This window comes from Stenella coeruleoalba, assembly GCF_951394435.1.
Source record: "Stenella coeruleoalba genome assembly, chromosome: 11".
Classification (NCBI taxonomy): domain Eukaryota; kingdom Metazoa; phylum Chordata; class Mammalia; order Artiodactyla; family Delphinidae; genus Stenella; species Stenella coeruleoalba.
Window position 1 is genome coordinate 39,355,926 of NC_137157.1, and position 17,880 is coordinate 39,373,805.

At 37.5% G+C, this 17,880-nt stretch overlaps 1 protein-coding gene and 1 long non-coding RNA gene across 9 annotated transcripts in view; one reads left to right on the top strand and one right to left on the bottom strand.

Moving 5' to 3' along the window:
* The window catches only part of SYT1 (synaptotagmin 1), a 1,170,968-nt gene that overhangs the window by 302,055 nt on the left and 851,033 nt on the right, over positions 1-17,880 (bottom strand). The window lies entirely within an intron of this gene.
* LOC307194575 overlaps positions 1,455-17,880 on the top strand; it is a 44,494-nt gene continuing 28,068 nt past the window's right edge. Inside the window, exon 1 of the long non-coding RNA XR_013830581.1 lies at positions 1,455-1,547. This is a non-coding gene — a long non-coding RNA (uncharacterized lncRNA). The remainder of the gene's footprint in view (positions 1,548-17,880) is intronic.

A 17,880-nucleotide genomic window follows, 5' to 3' on the forward strand; every position in this document is an offset into this window, starting at 1 on the left:
CTATCATTATTCTGAATTCTTTTTCTGGAAGGTTTCCTATCTCCACTTCATTTAGTTGTTTTTCTGGGGTTTTGTCTTATTCCTTCATCTGGTATATAGCCCTGTGCCTTTTCATCTTGTCTATCTTTCTGTGAATGTGGTTTTTGTTCCACAGACTGCAGGATTGTAGTTCTTCTTGCTTCTGAAAAAGTCTTTTTTTTTTTTCTTTTTGTGGTATGTGGGCCTCTCACTATTGTGGCCTCTCCCATCACGGAGCACAGGCTCTGGATGCGCGGGCTCAGCAGCCATGGCTCACGGGCCCAGCCGCTCTACGGCATGTGGGATCATCCCGCACCTGGGCACAAACCCATGTCCCCTGCATCGGCAGGTGGACTCTCAACCACTGTGCCAGCAGGGAAGCCCCAAAAAAGTCATTATTTTTAAACAATAAGATTGTTCACATAGAAATTCTGAGATAATCTCTTTATAATTATTACTACTAAGAGAGATCAGTAATGTTGCTGAAGGTCAGCTTTGCTCATCCCTGGGCTGTAATCCAGTAACCAAAGTCACAGGGTCATAGAGCTCCTGGGAAATCGTTTTGAAGTCTAGAAGTCTAAGATCAAGGGATCTGCCGGTTTGGCTTCTCCTGAGGCCTCTCTCCCTGGTTTGCAGATGGTGCCTTCTGGCTGTATCCTCATGTAGTCTCTTTCTCTGGGCAAGTTCATCCCTTGTGTTTCATAGCGGGGGCTTTTGTGTCAGAAAGACTTAGTTTCAGACACTTGCTGTGCCTCTTTGTGGATGTGTGACCTTGGACAAGTTGGTTAACCTTTTGCAGATTCAGATTTATGTATAAAACTCCATGGTAGGGGCTTCCCTGGTGGCGCAGTGGTTGGGAGTCTGCCTGCCGATGCAGAGGATGTGGGTTCGTGCCCCAGTCCGGGAGGACCCCACATGCCGCGGAGCGGCTGGGCCCGTGAGCCATGGCTGCTGAGCCTGTGCATCCAGAGCCTGTGCTCCGCAACGGGAGAGGCCACGGCAGTGCGAGGCCCGCGTACTGCAAAAAAACCCCCCAAAACAAAAAAACTCCATGCTAATATCTCATTCATATAAGTAACAGAAGAGGAGATGAAATAAAGAATATAAAACTCCTATCGTTTGGCACATCCAAGAAACTTATTAAATGATGGCTAAGATGAAACGTAAGCCCAGAGAGATTAAATAAAAACATAACCAAACAAACTTTTGGGAAAGCAAAACAAATTTTCAAAGATCATGGACTATCTATCAGATTTCAGGTGTGCATATGTACACACCAGACACACACAGACACACACACACACTAAAGTGACTAACCTTCTGGTCTCACCCTGAAGGAGGTGAGGAAAACAAGGGTCTTCTCTACTTAGTAACTAGCAATGTAACTTTTTTTTTTTTTTAAATCCACCAGCTGCCATCTGCAAGCTGGAGACCCAGGAAAACTGGTGGTGTAAATCAGTTGCAGTCCCCAGGCCTGAGAACCATGGAAGCCCAGGGCAGAAGACAGATGCCCAAGCTCAAGCAACTGGGTAAGAAGAAAGAGGGAGGAATTTCTCCTCTCCCCACCTTTTTTGTTTTTTATGTATACGTATAGCTGATTCACTTTATTATACAGCAGAAACTAACACACCATTGTAAAGCTGTTATACTCCAATAAAGAGGTTAAAAAAAAACAACACACACACACACACAGAGAAATAAGCAATGTAGCTTTGAAAGCCCTTCTTTTTGATTTCTAAGTAGGATCCTTGAAAGTTAAAATTTCCATCATTATTAAATATACAGTAATAGTTGTGATATGTTCTGACATTATTTTTTGGAGAAGGCAAATAGGCCATTTTTCAGAAGTCAGAGGGAATGCTTTCCTCCTTGAATATGGCTGGGTAAGGCCTTATTTGACAAGATCTTAGCATTATTTTATGAGCATTTTGATTTTCCAGAGGGAGTTAGATTGCATAGTATCTTAGTGATACCAGCTCCTATGGGTATTCATAAGCAAAGAAGTAGATTTCTGCAGCCCCTTGGAAAACTGCTTTCTAAGACCTCAGAGGTTTAAACCTTGTGGCTAGATGATATCAGCGACCTCTGGCTAATGGACTGTCTGGCAGTCTCATGCATCATTAAAGGATGAGAATATCTTACTTGAATTTTGTAAACCAGGGAATATATATTTGAGATCTCTCGGAAGTATGGCTGACATCCCTTAGACTAATTTAGAGGAACCAGGCCCATTCAGGGGCGTTCTACCTTGAGTCACTGCATCCACACCTATGACTTCAACCTTTCTGCCTATTAGACTCCCAAATATATAACTCAGCTTAGCTCACAGGATCCTTATACTCAGCACTTCCAGAATCAGCTATATTATGCTCCTCATGCTGATGCAATCCCAGCCAATATCTTTTATTCTCTATTTTGGTTAATGGCACCTGGGAATTAAAACCTTTACTTCTGCTTTCTCCCTCATCCTGCCCTCCTGCACTTTGTTATGAATTGATGTGGATTCTGATTCCTGTAACTCTCTTGATTCCATCCAGCCTCTTAATCCCCTTGACTCCGTCCCACCTCTCTCTGACTATGGCCATAGACTTTTATGTGAACTTAGTACCTATGTTAATTCATCTTCCATACTGTTTCGATGTGCTGATGGCATGCCTCTGCTCACAGTCTTTTAACATCTGCCCAGCCAGCATCTGGTCCCTCACCTTTGACTATTCTTCCTTCCAGTCCCATTTAACTTCTTTTCTCCAAATGGATCACATCATTGCCTTCCTCTATTCCCTTTATCATATTGCTTTTTTTGTTTTTTTAACGTAAAATGCCTTCCTTCATTGGCAAACTCTTACTCATCCCTTAGGATTCAGCTAAATATCACCTTTGAAGTGAAATATTCTTTGACTGACCCAGAAAAAGTCAAAGCCCTCTCCTCTGGATAATATCTATTGAAGCATGAATCACACTTAATAAACTTTGTTTATGTGTCTTGTCTCTCAGGAGTTTAGAAGATCCTTGTGAGCAGGTATACCATACACCTAGCAAATATAAGTTTCATGAGCTCCAATACTGCTTAGGCTTCTCCAGTGGTCTCAAATATTCAATTATGAGGGATCACTGGGTTGACAGATAAGATAGGAAAGTGTGAGAGGTCTTATGGGAGATCAGAATAGTAGGGGAGAGGGAAGAAGAACAAAGATGGAGGCAGATAGTTTGGAATGATGGGCACTTGGCTGTAAGTGGGGCTAGCGGAAAACAAAATGGTATCCTACACCTCTAATCTGATTTATTGTTATCAAAATTTGAACAGTTTGTACCAGCTTAAAATGACATCTAGTCTCACATCTTTAAAAACTTTTTTAAAGAAACAGTTTTACTACAACAGAAATAAATTTTTTTTCAAGTGAAAAAGAATCTGTTCTACCTTCAAGAAATCTATCAGTCACTAAAAGCAAGCAGGAGGTATAATAAATACACTCTTACTGAAAAGACAAATCTCAGAGAAAAGTAGAGACACACCTTAGGCTATCTGTCCTACCTCACTGGGGTGTAAACCCACAAAAGACAAGCTACAGAGATGATTTTCACCCCCATGCTTTCACACTATTGCTGTTGGCATAATCGCATGGGGAACAATCAATGCCATACAAATGTTTCGATACACATGCGTTTTTCTCTGAGTTCTGAGTGAATTAGAGTAAAGATAGATGAACGTGCACAAGGAAGGAGAAACTACATCTGTGTATTTTTCTTCAAGTAGACCAGGGCTCAATTTGGCCTGGAGTTTAGTAAATTAAATGTAAGAGACACATTGAAATGTTGCTCTTGACTCTGGTATGAGGCAAAATAAGGAAGTAGCAGGATGCTAAGAGTTGTTTGCAGGATGTGGAAGTGAGGGTTCCCCTTCTTTGTGGTGCTAAGCAGATATCTGGAACTTTCTCAACAACCCCAAGCATGAGTGGTTTGAATTTATACAACAGCAGACCCAGGAAACCTACAATCTCAACTCGAATTTCTGTATGGGCATAAACCATTTCTTTTCAATTTACTTCCACAATTACTGAGTACACACTATGTGCCAGGCACTGTGCTGGGCAGTGATGAACTCCTTGGTACACTATTCACAAAGGTGAATAGTGTACCAAGGAGTTTATAATCTAGTGGGAGAGCAAACCACATAAACAGCTCAATATAATATGATAAACATGAAGATCCTTAGCTCAAATTGTTTTGAAAATTTTAACTGTTGCCAATCAACTAGTAAATGTAGCTTAAATTGTTCACCCTCATCTTTTGCAATATCATATATTCATCAATTTATTTAGTGTTAACTTGTTTAAAATTAAAATCTCGATTTTTGCTGCCAGTTGTCTTCCTCATAAATCTTTCTCCATCTCAAGAAATGCCAGCTTTGATCTACCTGCTTAGGCCAAAATTCTGGAATCTACTTTTCTTGAACACCATGTATCCAATCCATCAGTGAATTCTGCCTGGTAACCCTCAAAATATATCCAGATTTTGACCACTTCTCTCTGCGACCCTTCATCACTCAGCCCCCCCCAATACTGGCCCAAAGCCACCATTTTCTGAATAATCTTCTACCGGGTCTACTCTCTCCATCCTTGCCCTTCTTCAATCTATTCAATGTGTAATTCATTCAAAGCATAAGTTAGATCCTTTTTTTTGCTTAAAATTCTAAATTTTTAGCATGCTTATAAATTCCTATGCAATCTGTGCCTTTCCCTCTTCCAGCAAATCTTTCAACTTCATTTCCTTTTACTGTCTCCATTTGTCTGCTCTAGCTACACTGTAAACTCCATGAAAATTAGCTTTTGTTTTGCTCACAATTAGCGTTTAAAACAGTATCTGGCATTCTATTACTACTGCTACTAGTAATAATAACTGGCTTATATAACACTGATTTTGAGCCCAGCACTGTTCTATGTTACTAGCATATATTATTTATTCCTCGTAATAATCTTAAGAGAGAGGTATGATTATTATGCTAATATTACAGATAAAGAATTGAGGCACAGAGAGGTACTATGCACTTGATAAGTATTTGTTGAGTTATCTCATTCACGTAACAGTCACTGAGTGGGAACTCTGAGAGCCAGTTTTCTAACTTATAAAATAAGATAGATATTGGCTTGCATACCTCAAGGGAAGAAATGAGTTGGCGAATACATAAAAGTGTTGTTTAAACATAAAGCCCCATACAAATTGTTCGGTTTCCCTAATTCAATTCCATTTTACTTGGATCCTTTTGGTTAACAAACTTCCCATCACTGCCTGTCATCATTTTACCCTTTTTTTTTTTTGGCGGAATCTTAGTTCCCTGACCAGGGATCAAACCCGTGCCCCCTGCAGTGGAAGCACGTAGTCTTAACCACTGGATCGCCAGGGAAGTCCCTACCCCTTTTTGTCTGGCTCAGAGATCACTTTCTCCAGGAAGCCTTCCTTGAACTCCCATTCTCTTCTGTCGCCCCTATGCCTGGTACACATTATTACCACTGGGCTTTGATGCACCATACACATTTCTTGTTTACTTTTCTTCTTCCTTTATCAGACTAGGAACACTCTGAGGACAGACACTTTGTGCCATTTGCCTCTGAATTCCAAAAGCCAGGCATATAGGAGGTGCCAAATACATGCTTATTAAATGAATGGATCACCCAACAACACACATTAGGACTAACAATTTAAAGAAATATAATATTTGAACCTAAATGGGCATTAAACGACATATCCAGGAAGAAAATAAAATTTAGATTGATTTGCTTAGATGAACTAAAGTAAATGTCCTATTCAGATTAATTACCACAAGCTAATGCTTTTCATAAAGAGACTTGTGATAACTGTCCTTCTGTTGTTTTAGTAGCTTTTCCATAAACCAACACTGAAGTTCCATTTGCAGTGAAAGTCAGAGAACATCCAGGAGCGTTACAGATTTTGGAGACAGGTTAACTGCTCTGTAAACATAACACCTACAACTTCATTCAACACAAAGACATCATGTAGAGGTAATGTAGAGTCCTAAAACTAGAAACGGCCTGAACTGTGCACTAACACAGCTGTGAAGGTAAATTTGCAGAGTTGGTTTTTGGCTTTTCATTTATTTCTGACTGTAGGAACTCTGGTTTTTTATACTTCAGTTCAATCCTATCAGGCTATTTCATGCTTGTCAGAAAATAAAGTCAAAAGAGTATTACAGTGGTGATTGGAAAGAACGTAAGATTAATTTGAAGGAGAAAGAAGGCATTTTATAAATGAACATGAAATGCCTGGAGGCCTACCAAGAACACCCAGCCATACACTAGTTTTTTAGCTCAGATTTGCTGCACACAGCATGCCATGGCCTTGGGAGAAAACCCCATGTCAAATGTCATTGGAAGCTGCTCAGCCAAGCACATAGAAAGGCACATTGCATCAATGATATATGACAAGCCTGGTGGTGATTTTTCTGCTCCAGTGGCCAACTCATCCAAAGTCTGGACAAGCTAACACACAAATAGTTCATAAAGAACTAGGCTGTCAGAATCATCTTTACAAGGCAGTGACTAGGGCTCTTCTCTTAATGAACATCTCACATTCCTGTGTAGCCAGGAATGTCTCAACCACTAAAATATCCAGAGAAGCAGATACAAAACTACTGGGGATGGAGGAAAGTTTCTCACAAAAATACCATTAGCTCAATATTCATTCTAATCTGCAGAAAATAACTTTCATCAGTGTGTTGTGAGGTTGCTATCTCATTCATCATTACCTTTTAATATAATCTAACAGCTTCTAGAGCCTAATATAGAGTCGATATCTTGGCATAAAAGTAGGAAAATGATGGAGGTGTAATACACACACATCTTGTGCCAGGCAACTGCTAGGTTTTTTTTCGTACATTTGATTAATTTCATAACAATAATGATGATGATGTTGGTGGTGGTAAACTGATCAGTAGGTTACCTTATTGATCTCTTTTTTAGGTTCCAGGCACTTTTCTAAGTGCTTCACATGCATTATCTTATTCAATATTCACAATAACACTATAAGGTAGGTTACAGGGAACTAGTTTTATACCAGTTAATTCGCTCAATGTAAGACAACTAGTTAGTGGAGGATCTGAGATTCAAACCACGTTGGTCATACTTGGAGGCCCACAATTTTCTCCTTAGTTAATTTAATCTTAGAATTCATCTTGTCCACTAATTTTTTCTGACTTATCTCTGGATGGTTCCAAAGTGTTCCTGGAGATGTGTCCAAGAATTTGGGGAGAGTTCTCAATGTCCCCTTTCCAGGCAATTGACATATTTGACTTTGGCTTAAAATTTTAAGTAAACAAAGGGGTCTAGGACTTAAAATACATTTGAAAACTACTTCCATGCTTTTGACCAATGCTTCCATTATATTGAAAGAAAAGCTGAAGCCTGGAAAAGGTGAAGCTCCGGGTTCCCTGGTGTGTTATAGACCTCCTCCTGGTGAATGGTAGTTGTGTGACTGGGACCCAGCTCCCCTGACTTAGGTCAGATCTTTCCATGCCACCATGAGCCCTCAGAAAGGTTCACACCGCTGACGGAAAGAGGTTATAACACTTTAGTTGCCTGTACAGGGAGCACTTGAAGAAGGCTTCTGCCCTGGGACATGGGACATGGTTAGCTGCATTTTCACCACACATAAACTTATTTAAAAATGAGAAGAGATTGGTGTAAGGTTTTCAAACATAAGGTTCATTGTTGCATTATTTTCATGTGTGTGTGTATGTATGTCTATATTTATTTCATATTAAGTCAGTAACCTATTGTCAACTAATTCACCTATACCAAATTCTATAATACACAATGTAAAACAGTAAAAAAATCATGCTTAAGGTTAAGCAGTTTTGTTCTTAAACTTTACCTGCATTATACTGTATATGATAATTGAAATATTATATTGACACCAAAGTATATATTGGCCTTTCTTTGAACCTTAGGAAGTATCTACTAGTATGCAGAAAGGTAACATAGTGTAGAATTATGGTTCTCAAACATTTTAAAGCTGCCATAGCCAGTGGAAGTGCAGTTTGATTATCACTGTAAACAAATGAGTTTAGGAGTCAGATGTCGGCTTTAATCTGGACCTCACAGCTCTCACGAGCTTGGAGATTTAGGCAAAACACTGAGCCTCTTAGGACCTGGGTCTCCTTACACAGGATAAGAGTTGCTGTTGCCTGGTTATTTGGAGGCTTACGGGTAAATTATGGAAAGTGTTGGAGCCTAGTGGATATTCAATTAATGCTTGTTACTAAATTCCCATATCATTCCATTTGCCCTCATAATATCTTCATGACATTATGTGTTTAGACTGGGAATTTTAATAATATCTTGATGAATGAATGGACTATGTCAACATTTATGGACCATTTATTCTGGCCACAGTGCCGACTGTTTTATATATGCTACATTAGTACATTTTGCTTCACTATAATACCATGGAAGTAGATTCCATTATTATCTTCACTTTACAGAGGAAAACTTCGATTCTTTAAGAGGTTAAATAACTTTCTGAAAGATTCAGGTCTGGTAAGTGGTGGCTCTGGATTCTTCCACACCTGATCCCAAAGCACACCACCAAGCCCCTGTCCTCTTCACCTCTATGACACTTGACCTTTCAACTCTACCTTATTCCTTGAGAAACTGTGGTTTTTCTTCTTATTAAGAGGTGTGTCTGTGAATCTCCCACAATAATCGTGATTTCATCAAATAAAAATAATATTACAAAGGATGTCCACTTCCGTGCACAAACAGATGCTGACATGCTGACATCTCTGTGTCAAGGTGCTTTCTCATTCAGTATCAAATGTTACACATGTAGCTAATGACTGTCCCATTCCGTTCCCCCCCTTCCTTCTCAGCTGTAATCACTTTCCTGACATTGGTAGATGTATGCATAATTTAAAAAAAATTTTATTGGAGTATAGTTGCTTTACAATGCTGTGTTGGTTTCTACTGTACAGCAAAGTGAATCAGCTATATGTATACATATATCCCCTCTTTTTTGGATTTCCTTCACATTTAGGTCACCACAGAGCATTGAGTAGAGTTCCCCGTGCTACACAGTAGGTTCTCATTAGTTGTCTATTTTATACGTAGTATCAGTAGTGTATATATGTCAATCCCAATCTCCCAGTTCATCCCACCCATCCTTTCCCTCTTGGTATCCATACATTTGTCTATTTCTGCTTTGTAAATAACATCATCTGTACCAATGTTTTTAGGTTCCACATATATGCATTAATATGATATTTGTTTTTCTCTTTCTGACTTACTTCACTCTGTATGACAGTCTCTAGGTCCAGTTTTTATATTTTATAAAATATGGATCTCTCTATGAACAATATATATGTTATTTTCTACATTTAAAGTTTTTATATAACTTTTTTTATAAATGCATTTTTTACGTTGAATACATTTTGTCAAGTTCAAATCATTTAATACTTTTTAAAAATTCAACTTGGTGTTTCAAAATCACCCTGTTTATTGCAATTTATTCAGGTCAATATATGTAAATTCATTTGTTTTCATTTTGGTTCACTATCCTACCGTGTGAACAAAGTCCACTTTGTTCATTTATGTAGTGAAGAATAATTCATTTATGTAGTGAAGAATAATTAGGTTGCTGCGATGTTTCACTCCCCCAAAGGGAGCAGATCTGAGCATCTTTGCATGTAAGTCCTTATAAAAGTGTGCCAGAGTTTCACTAGGGAATTCATTCATCTAGTAGGAAAACTAGTGAATCAGGGCTTGTGAGCATGTTCAAGTTTACCAGCTGTTTTGAAGGTGCTCTCCTCTGTAGTGGTACTAATTTCTACTTCAACCAATAACGTCTGTGAGTCTTACCTTTCTACATCTTTATTACCACCTTGGTGTAAGATTAATTGGGGTCAGTATCTATTAATTAGTATTTCAGAAGTTGCTAGTGAGCTTTAATATCTTTTGATACTTTTATTGGCATTCTAATTTTCTCTGAATAAAATGCTTTAGGCCATTTTTCTTCTAGGCTATTTGATTTTTAAAAAAATGTACTTTCTTCATCTGGCTTATCCTTTTACTTTTTAAAGTTTCTTTTTTATATAAGTTTTTATCCTAGTACAGTCATGTTGAATAATCATTTCTTTCATGGTTTTTGCTTTTTTTATTTCATGATTAAAAAAAATCCTTCTTTCACCCGGAAGCTGCTCAAGGCCTGGGGAGACTGGTAGACCCAGCAAGGACCACTCTTGCAGGCAGCCTTTGCTCATCCACCCCGCAGGCCAGACTTTCACCAGAATCTACCACATTCATTGGGGCCTCCCTTCAGGCCTTTCCCCACTGGTCCTTGCCTCTTCCTTGGTTCATGAAGCAAAAATTCCCCCAAGTGCTCTTTCTTTCAAGGCTCTGGCAGCACAGGAAGCCTAGGTAGCTGCTTGGGTCAGATACAGTAGCAGCAAGGGTAGCAGGGATATATTCAAGCTATCATCTTCCCATAATAACCCAGTAGTTATTCTCTATCATTGACCAATTTGTTTCTTTTGTTGAGCTTATTTTAAGGTGTGTGCTTATATGTGCAATATATTTTACTTGTCTTCTCAGAATTCCCTAGCAGTGATTCTCTTATCACAGCAGAAATGGTTTTTTTTACAAGGTACATGTTATTTTTTCCTCTTTTCTTGTCTGACTTCTCTGTTCTGTCAGTTCCCTGAGGCTAGGAACCATGTCTGTTCATAGTTACACTATGGTACTGCTGGGATAGAGCAGGTATACAAAAATTTATGTTACATTGATAAATGAGAGATTAAATTTCCTTACAATATCTGGGAGGTTGCTATTCTCTGATGCTAACTGAAGCTACTTCTTGCGGACCACTAAGCTGAAGATGGGTTTATAAGCCTTTGTGAATATTGATAAACCAAAAAGTATACATGTCTGGAGAAAAAGCCATGTGACTTCCACTCTTAGGTAGTGTCTACAGAAGGGTCAGAATCTGGCCTCCCCACCAAATCTATGTTGAATCTCCACCAGCATTCCAATATATTTGAGGCCCAGCTTACTACACTATTCATCTTGGCCACAACAGTTTCAGTAAGAGAAATTTTAATGACAATGTATACACTATTTCTATTTTGTAGAGACGATTGAGATACAACGAAACTAAGGTTTTATGGTCACACCATCAGCCAGCTATAGTGTAAGAAAATAAGAAGCTTATAATGACAAACACTCCTTTATAGTGAGATGAATTAAATGATAAAGGAGTCATTTGTCATCTTAGAACCTCCCAAGGAAAGCCGGCAGAAGTACTTGAATTGACAGAGGATATGCTACATCAGAGAAACAAATTACAGAAGGCAATTTATAATTTGATAGGGAGAAGAAACTGTGGAATAAAGAGAGAAATCAGGACCGGTTACCAGATACAGGAGAGTAGGCCTCATATGTAACTTGGACAACAAGTGAATTTGTGAAGCATAACAATGTCCGTATTGCATCATATAGGTAGAAATGTAGTAATATACTTTTTTCTTTTTTTGTAGATTTTATACACAGGCTTTAAAATGTTTGTAGCTATATGGTCTTCCCTGGAAGGGGAGTTGGAATGAGGGAGTTGAGGAAGAGGATGCGACAGGTTATGCGACAGGTACACATACGTTATGTGTACAGGTTTGCACAAACACATATACATATATATGCATACAGTGATTGCTTTTGACATGATATATAGCTCTTCCAATCTCTCTTATTTTTTAATCGTTTCAGTCCCAAACTTTGTCAGTTCCATTCCTACCACACTCAGATTCCTCACTGCCCAGATATACAGCTCTACTATCTAAGCAGCCTGGCAGCATGATTCCAAATCCCCATTTAGTTGCATTCACTTTCCCTTCGGTCTGCTCTTATCATAAAGCTACAACCTGACACTTTCTAATCTCATGCCCATTGGCAAGACTCCTAAATTCCCTGACCCATCTGTCATCTTAGACTATTTTGACAAAGTATTGACAGTGGAAGAGACTGATTCGATTAGTCTAACAGCATCCTTACGGCTGCTAGGTTGCCTCTCTGGAGCTGTGGTACCCAAGCAGAAGGCCTGAGCGGCTGGGTTAAGATCCCAAAGGCTTTAACAGAATTTAAGTCTTGCCTGGTGTCCTTGCTGCTCACTGATGTGGGAGCCAGTAAATCTTTCTCATCGTTTTCGCTTGTGAAATTTAGCCTGTGAAACTTACATATATTTAATTCACCATCTTTTTTGTGATTTGTTTTGTCTTAAAGATCAATATACGTACATCTACCGACATCAATTATGTTTTCTTTCAGATACAGATTTAGGCAACAGCTTTTATTGAAGTGAATGGCTTCTCTTTCTGTTTCACAGTAGAAAATTATCTAACTTTCCTTGGAATTGAAGGTTAATAAATAATCATTAAATCTGTTTCTCTTAGGTGCCAAGTCATTTAGATAAAAAACATAATGCTTTATTAATCATAATAAGTTTAGTGATGGTCAAACATCCGGATGTCTCAAGATGTTTGGTATGACATAAAAAGAAACAACTAATTTGCAGAATTCTCCCTTTTTTGGCCCAAATATAATGATTTTATATAAATGGGTAAACGTCTACACACTAAATCCTCTGTTTTTCTGTAGGACCCAATAGTATAATATTAAATTTAAAATGAGTATTATTGAAATGCTCGATCTCATTGAAACAGCAGGAGATTTACTTTTGAGGAAGTGAAGGTTTTACTTTTGCAACGATGACTCACATATGAGGAATAGAAAAATATTGTACTGTGAATTTAAGGTTCTCTTCATCCATACCAATCAGCTAAACACAAGTAATGATCTGGTTTATAAGATATTCTCACTGAGTTGGCAAAGAGTACAGACAGCCCATTTTTCATGTCTCTGGATCTGTTCAATGTTAATAGCAGTCACTATAACCTTAAGATCCAAAGTCTGTTTTATCACTTTAGTGTGTTTCATTTTCGTGCATATCAACAGCAAACAGTTCTTTGAAATTACTGTGGTCTTTCAAAAGAATAAGGTTATTTATGTTTATGTTTATAACATACATATTCCACAGTTTCTGTAGCTGATAGAGAACACTGCTATAATTAAAAACAAATTCAAATATCTGAAAATGTCATTTCTACTATCATACTCTGATACATTAATTTTATTTGATATATCTAGGTAGTTAACTCAAATAACATACAGATCTCAATTTAAAGAAGATGAAAATCTGTATTAGTGGGAATTTAAATTTAGCTAGATAAAATTTCCCATTCCGTATTCTAAAAAAATAATCCCACAAATACATGCCAATCATCTTATAAAGTTCTAAGCTTTTTATACCCTGGACTCAGGGCCTTTGCTATATCTAATACTCTATACACCACAGGCGCTATTTAAATCACTGTCTTTAATATGGATTAGGTACCAAATAAGAATTATCACTCTATTAATCTCTGCTGTAGGGAGAGGTTAAAATCAGTTGGAATATCCTTCTCATGTTCTTTACAGCTTATGACAATAGTTTCTATATTAGTCTTATTTTTTTTCACTGATTTTATGTTAACTATTTTCTATTCCTTCTTTTTTTCTCCAAACTTTGTAGGGTATTCCAAAAATACCCTAAATCAGAAGTGTTAAATGTGCTGGGGATTCTGAGGTGTAGCCTGAATCAGTCCCGTCAGAAAAGAATTTTTAGGTGGATCTTGTGCAGTCTTTTAATTCATGTGACTTTTTTTAAAAAATATCTCTGCATTCTTTTTTTCTTTTCTTTTTGATGTGGACCATTTTTAAAGTCTTTATTGAATTTGTTACAATATTGCTTCTATTTTATGTTTTGGTTTTTTGGCCGCAAGGCATGTGGGATATAACTCCCCAACCAGGGCCCGAACCCGCACCCCCTGCCTTGGAAGGCGAAGTCTTAACCACTGGACTGCCAGGGAAGTCTCTAATTCATATGACTTTTTAATTCTACCCCTTCACATAGCTGAGTTTATTTATCACATTGCATTGAGTACAGTTGACTCTCTGTGAAGTTGTATCATGTGGTTTAATTATCCATTAGCATCTGGGGCAAGCCAATACATATAAGACCTTTGTGAAAATCTAAACCAGGAAATAACACCCCTCTCTTTCCCTGTAGAGGTATGTGTATATATATGTGTGTGTGTGTATATATATATATATATGTATGTGTATATATATATGGCTTTCATATATAATATAGTTACATCATATATTATATAATTTACATAATTATGCAATATATAATTATATTTTATAATGGCTTTTATATATAATAATATATGTAATTCTGAAAAAAAGTGATTCTGGCATAAAATAGAATCTTACAGAATATTTTGTCCCTTAAAAAGTAGCCATGGGTTCTACCTGTGAAAGACAATTTATTAGTATTAGATAAGATAATGGAAAGCATGAAAGGCTTTTAATAAAGGCACGGGTATAATTAGAACAGATTCGAGCATTGCATTATAACATCTGCCTCAATTACTCCAGATATATATAATTAATGTTAGTTTTTAATAATTTTTTATTAAGCTCCTACTGTGTGTCAGGCAGGGAACTAAGTGCTTTATATATATTGTCTATTTTTCTTCTCACAATGACCCTCAAATAAGAAAGATACTGACATTCTGACTATTTAGAGATGAGAGAATTGGTGGGCTAGCGGGGGTAAGATCCAGGAGTGGAGTGGAGGTAGGTGGAGAAGCCAGAATTAGCTGCCAACTCTGGCTGATTCTGCAGTCAACATGCTTTTCCCATCAAACGATGGTCATTAAGTTAGAACTGGACAGTGGTCAGTGAGTTAAAAAAAAGTGCAACCTTAATTTGATGGTTCTATGAATAGCTTATAGAAATCTTAGAAAACATTTCTTTCATGGGATACAACAGTTTTAAAAACCAGGAATACAAGGCTCAATTTTAGTTTTAAAAAATTTTGTCCTATTCCTACTAATATACCCATTTGTACAGAAATATGTCAGAAAATGAACCAGAAAAAAAAGTGATAGTACTTTTTAATGATTTGAAATTTACATACAATTACCAGAAGAAAGCATGTAATTTTTAAAATGAGCATATTATTTCTAAAAGGGCCAGAGAGATTAAAGTGATAATGTTGAATGGCCCAATGCTTATTTTGAGGTGTCATTATTTTCAACTAGCTTTTTAAAAGTCCCCTTCAGCTAACAACATGTAGGAAAAGCAAAAACAGATTGAAAAGCAAAAAGTACATAATGCTCTTGTCAAAGTTTATGTCTTTATCTAAATCTCATTTATCTTTGCAAATACAGCATGGTCGACCACCTCAGTCCCTTGCTTAATACCATTTTATTTTAAAAGAGGAATATTCATAAACAGTCTTGATTACTTTCCCATTGAATGTCCAAATTATTCATGAATGGTTCAAACAATTATGTACTTTCCCCTCCTATTTGGAAATGTCAGAATGGGTCAGAGTGCTATTTCACCAACAAGAGGCAATGGAAACAGATATGGACAAAACACTGAAACTGGAAAGCAGACCTATCCGTGGGGCTGTCCTGCGTAAAACGGCAAATCTCTGTGTGGTTACTGTGGGTGTTGCATTACTGTGGGCCAGTTGTGGAAGAACGAGTTCAAGGTCAAAATAGCTGGATGGCAGTGTTGCGCCTTTGGGTGAGGAGCCCATTCCTGGAAGGAACATGGTAGTGTTGTGGGAATAAACAGCTTCCTGTTCTCTAGAGGTGGGGCTGACAAGAGCCAGTGAGGCCAAGGCTTTTTCTACAGGGGCTCAGGTCTATCGGGAACTTGAAGCAGAAACTCTATGGTAAGTCAATGCAGTGGCTAGAGCTGGGCCACAAAAGGAGTGCTAAAACTTACTGGGCATGTTAGTAAGACATTCCAGACCCTATGCACTGCTGAGTTGAGGCTGACTATAAAACATTTGCACTGCATCAAGAATGACTCAGGAATTGATTGATAGGGTAGACTCAGCAAGTGAGAGAATGGAGAAGACAAATCCACTGGTGAACTATGCACATTTATTCAGAAAATTAAGAAATTACAATTAATTTTTTTTAAAAAAGCCATTCCAATTATTTGGGACCTCCCAGACAATGTGACTGGCTGAGTGTTCACTTTCAAATAAGTTTTTAAAACATTATTAATGTATAGCTAATCCTGGAGTGTGAGTTTTATGATACAAATATTCCTCACACTTAACAGTCTTGTAAATAGACACACTGAATGTTTCACACTTAAAGCATCCACTACGGAAAGCAAAAACAGAGGAATAGGAATCACGATTATGTTTCATCTGATCTGCTTAACTTGAAAACTGTGTATGTAACTCACCTCCAAATAAAGCAGTAAAGAATTGACAGAAAATAAAAAGGTAACAATATATAAGATGTCACAGTACATCTTCTTAGGAAATTTTAGTAATCTCTCTGTTCTTAAAGCTGATATAATTTGTGATTTATAATTATCAGATATATATTTATTTCTAATTTGCATAGTTTACCTCTTCTTATGGTTTTCTAAAAAGGAGTATATGACTATGAAGGTAGAAATCCTGCCATAGCAAAATCATGCCTGGGATCATTTTTGTTCTCTCTGATTCCACAGACTTGAGTTTTATAAAGAGGAGAGGCTCTGCCGAATGTGATGAATAATTGCATTACAGACCGCAGAGGTGGAGGTGACCTTGGAGATCACATAGCCAGTATCTACAAATGAGGAAACTAAGACTTGGGGATTAGGTTCACAGAACTAATAGTAGATTATTTTAGATCTAGAGCATAAATATTAAAGCATCAGAAGCACTTCCCCACAGCAAAAAGGACAGTTACGTGTTTCATCTTGAGACCTAGTTAAACATGGCTCTGTTTACTTACATGCGGAAAGGTTCTCTGGCTAAGCTCTGCATCAGACTTCAGAGACAGACACTTGCTGGGAAGAAAGAGCTGGATGTTGGCCTGACGCAGACAGAAAAGCCTGCTTGGGCTAGCACAAAGAGGAAATGTTCTAGTGGGTGTAAGTGGAAAAACTCAAAAGAGATGTAAAAAAGGTGGAGAGTGGGTCCATAGACCAAAAAGAGAAATTCATTATGAAATTCAACAAGCCTTGATGATTTTGGCCAGGAAGCAAAAGATGGCATGAATTGAGAGGGAGAAAGTCATGTTATCTTTTTTGCAAGAGTATGATTAGAAATGTTTTAAAGTTCTAGTTTCTGCAAACATAGGGCTCTTCTAATGCCTGGTTCTGAAATTACAGAACAATATGTATATGGTGTCTCTAATTCGTGATCCTTGAGATGTGAGATATTTAAAACATTTTTGATTTGAAGTTCAGAGTAAAGTATGTAGTAATGTTGGTGTGTCTTACTTTGGAAAGCAAGAAACAAGGAGCAATATCCAACCAGTTCGATTACTGGGCACAAAGCGGGGCGGGCTTAGCTTATGCCCCAGTGTCCTGGTCCTGCCACATCCAATGAGGGCAGACAGGGATAGCAGCCGCTGGAATCACATTCTTTTTTTTGTTGTTTGTTTTTAGTTATTTCTGATATACATTTTAAAGTAATACCTAGAATTATGACTTATAACATTATACCAGAATATATAAGATTTTTAGGAATTTCATGTAATGTCTGAAACATTTATATTAACATATTTCCATACAAATAACCCAAAGAAAGTTTAGTATTAGTTTTTTCTTAATTTTTGAATTTCATTTTATTTATTTTTATATACAGCAGGTTCTGATTAGTCATCAATTTTATACACATCAGTGTATACATGTCAATCCCAATCACCCAATTCAGCACACCACCATCCCCAACCCC